Source organism: Pinus tabuliformis, chromosome 9 (assembly GCF_031772625.1).
Source record: "Pinus tabuliformis cultivar Carrire ecotype Pingquan chromosome 9, CPIR1, whole genome shotgun sequence".
Taxonomy (NCBI): Eukaryota; Viridiplantae; Streptophyta; class Pinopsida; order Pinales; family Pinaceae; genus Pinus; species Pinus tabuliformis.
Genome location: NC_142307.1, coordinates 572,509,409 through 572,513,514, shown reverse-complemented (window position 1 = coordinate 572,513,514; position 4,106 = coordinate 572,509,409).

Here is a 4,106-nt window from a genome sequence, read left to right as displayed (position 1 = left end):
TCAGCCTCTTCGAGCGAGAAACCTCCTTTACATTACATAAATGAATAGTTCTTGGATGATACAAATGACTAAAACTCCTTTCTATATATAGGATTCTAAGGGGTCACAATATAATCAAAGCCAACATAACAATAATAATATAAGGGCACAACAATAACAATAGTGGGCTTCTAAGGGGCACACTAATAACAATATGGGGACAATAGGGGCACAATAATAACAATAAGGGCTACACTGACAATAGTAATTCAGGAATCACTAGTATTATAGGGACCTAACAGTATTGGTGTCATTTATTGCTTTGAGCTGGTTGCATTGATGAACATATATGCAGTTATGGATGACACATACATTCTCTATTCTTGTGCAACTAGAAATTAACATTGGTCATAGCTGCTTCAGTTTATATTTATTGGGGTTGGTCTGATTTGATATGTGTCATGTTGGATAGTATGGCATGGAAGTTTTTCTTGTTAATTTTGTCTTGTTTTGGAGGTACTTAGGACAAGATGTCTTGTCAAATTGTGATAGTAAAGGCTAGTGTTGGAAAGTTGTAAGCCCAATCAATATATGGGCCCATTTTGGACATATTTGAATAACTTATATAACTTAATATTATCTATTTACATTTTAATTATGATTTTTTTTTGTCGTGTTTTGATGGCTATATGGGACCAATACTATAACAACTACTAGTCCCTGCACAACAATAGAAGTCTATCCCCTAAAAGACTTTTAAATAACTTCGTCATAATATGGGTTGGAATTTTTCGATTTGTTTGTAATTCTCGCTTGCAAGTCTCAATACTGAGATTCGAAACTCCAAAAATCTGCGGGTTCTTTCGAACTATAATTATTTGCATGCTAACTTTGTGTTTATGCCTCCAAGTAAAATCAAAGGCACATGTAGATTTAGGTTGCAGGGCAGAAAAACCTGGAGGCCCCATCAAAGTTTTCGGAAAAATAATATTTACTTAATAGTGGATAAGATTACTCATTTAACTTACATGCCAATTACAAACTTAGATGTTTTTACCAACCTTCTCTCATTTTAAATTATTATTATTTTTCCAATGAAAATCTTTTTTAAAGTTTCAAAGTGTTTTTTAATCCAATTATACATATAGTAAATAAGTATCTAATTGTGAAAGATTAATCTTATTTAATGTACGAGGAATTTTAATTAATTAGTTAATATAATCTTATTTAATATATGAGGAATTTTAATTAATTTATTTATTTCAAATATGATTGAAATTTTTATATTGATAATAGGTTTTTTTTTTTTAAGCTTGGAAAGATCACATCTTCATTATGTCCAATATATCACCCCAATCAGGGCGGGGAAATAAACTTATGACTTCACATCAAAGAGTTCATTAACAGATGTAACAGCCCTGATGAAAAGTTCATGTAATAAAATTTAATATAGGCAACAACAAAAAAAACCACGGGTAAGGGACACCTATTCGAAGCTGAAAGTTGGGTAAAGATATCCTAGTGGGCATCACTGGATGCATGTTTTGGCTAAGGAAATTGGCAAAGTCTAAGGCAAAGGCATTAAAAGGAAAAAAAAAAAAAAAACATTTTTGGCACATTTATTTATGAAAATAAAGGAAATTAGGAGAAAATTAAGGTGAAAGGTCACAGGTTTCATGTGACGAGGAAATTGAAGGAAAATAATGGAAAATGAAGAAAATAGAGGCCTCATGCATAAAAAGGCTTCTAAGGATCAGTTCATGGATTTTGTCAGTTCAAGTTTGGAGCTCTTTCATTATTCTCTCTCTCTCTCTCTCACTCTTGGTCACTTAAAGTTTCGTGGAGCACACTAGCAAGGAACAATGAAAGAAAAAGCAAGAAAAGGAAAGGAAGGCAACCAAGGAACAAGGAAAGGAAAGCAGGATCAAGCAAATTCAACAATACCACTTACAGGTAACATTTTGCTTGTGTGATTTCCTAGCTAGTTTAGACATGCATGCCTTTTCATGTTGGTGTATGGTTCTCTTGCTGTTGGTGGCATGGTTTTGTTGGGTTATGACAGTAGATTTCAGCCTAGCCTAGCCTTTTTCCGGATGCCAAGGTATGTTGGTATGTTTATTTCGGTTTTTGAGCTTTGGTTTGCCGGATGGATTTCGAAATCCGGGGAGGAAGTGGTCTCAAGGTTCATTCCCAAAGGCCTAGGAATCCCTTAACCGGTTTTGGCGGGATACATGGTAAAGCCTGAGGGAGCGTCTCAATTTAGGGCCTAGTGATCCGGGTTTAGCCTGAGAGACAAGAAGACGGAAAAATCCTCAAGGATAGTGATGGATTTTGGATGGCATTCTAAGTTCTGTTTAGTTGTTATCAGAGCACCGGCTTTGGTGTGATCACGGTTTGATGAGGGTGGAGGTAGTTTAACCTATGGATTCCCTTGGCTGTTCTCTGAGATCCCACATTCATGTTTGGAATATGGCATGGGAGTGACTGGCTGAAAGAGAAATTTGGTTCAGCCATGCCTATGGTCGGGTGGTACGTGGAAGTCCCGAACCTGGTCAAATTTTCCTATGATAAATAAAAGCTAAGTTCTCTTACTTTTTCATTAATTTATATGTGGATTTAATGGTTGTCATATCTCTAATATTTATATGGTTTTATGTTGGTTATAAGAATGGTTGAATGACTTGTTCAAGTCATGGTTATTTCATGTATTTAGTTCTAAGTGTTAAATGGATGGATGTAATACCTAACTGATGATGTAGTAGTTCAATGGAGAAGGAGGTGATCCTTTTGGTTATGTTTCATAAGTTGTTTCAGTCGTTTATGCTCTGTCTTGTATCCTAGACCTGTAGGTTGCATTGATGCCAAGTGTTTGTCAGAATGTCAGTCCCAGTGTGGGATGCTCAAGCCTATTCCTGAGGGTGATTCTTTATTGATAAGCATTGTTATTATGTTTTTAATGAATTCTGGAAGTTACAATAAGTTCTAGGCAGAGGCCAGGATTCTGGGCTAGAAAATTGGCTTAAATCCCGGGGTCGCTAGCATAGAACTGACAATTATGGTCCACACTCGTTGGCAAGCAGGCCTGTGAGAGAGAATTTAGGTTGATGGTCGCTCCCTTACCCATAGCATGAGAGAGACTATGGCCTAAGAGCTGTAGAATAGCATTGGGACCCAGGGACAAGCTGTCTGAGTGGCTAGATTACCTCCTTGAGGGTTCTGTTGATGATGTTGGATGATTGTACGTGATGTTCCATCAATTCCAATTCCTTAAGATGAAATAGGAGGTCGAATCTGATTGTAGTAGCATCTCCCCTCATTTTTACCTTGGTTGGCATGGTTAATTTGGGTAGACATGGGAGGGGTGTCACAGATTGGTATCAGAGAATGGTTACCCTCTCTTTGGGTCATATATGGTTTGGGTCATATATGGTGCTACAAATATGGGTGAATGTGTTGGTCATGCATGCATGTCAGTTGCGGGTGTGGCTCTTACACTTGCGTTCCATGTGCTTGTTGCACTACATCATTTTGATCATGGTAGTAGTACGATTATCATGAGGAACTTGATGTCGGTCTTATGGAATGCATTGTCAGAAGTTGCATATAATCAAGCTTGATCACATCATTGTACGTTGGGTTTCATTCTTGGTTATTTGATTACATGCATTAGTCTTGTAGGTTGATTACAAGAATTGATCGCTTATGCTAGACTACATGTGGTTATGTGTATGTGTAGTTGATTAGGAAATTATTATGCTGGTAGATAGTTGCATGAGGCAATGTGTATACTGGAGTAATGGTTGTTGTCATGCATGAGGTCATAGCATGCATTGTTGATATGGCCTTGCATTGATGATTGGACCCTAGTTAGTATAATGGTTATGTGTTGCTGCACTTATTGATATATGTATATATGTTATTATGGTTATGTTGTACATGCATCACACAGATTTGATGATCATACAGACAAGGTATCCTCCCCGAGTATGCTAAGGTATGTTGATTTGGTTTAGCTGACACAGTATGCCTTGCAAGAAAGAGATCAGATGGCTAGTAAGGTGATAGAATACATAGAATCTCCCTATGCATCAGATGGGCATCATGGTGTGGGGCACTCTTCTGACTTG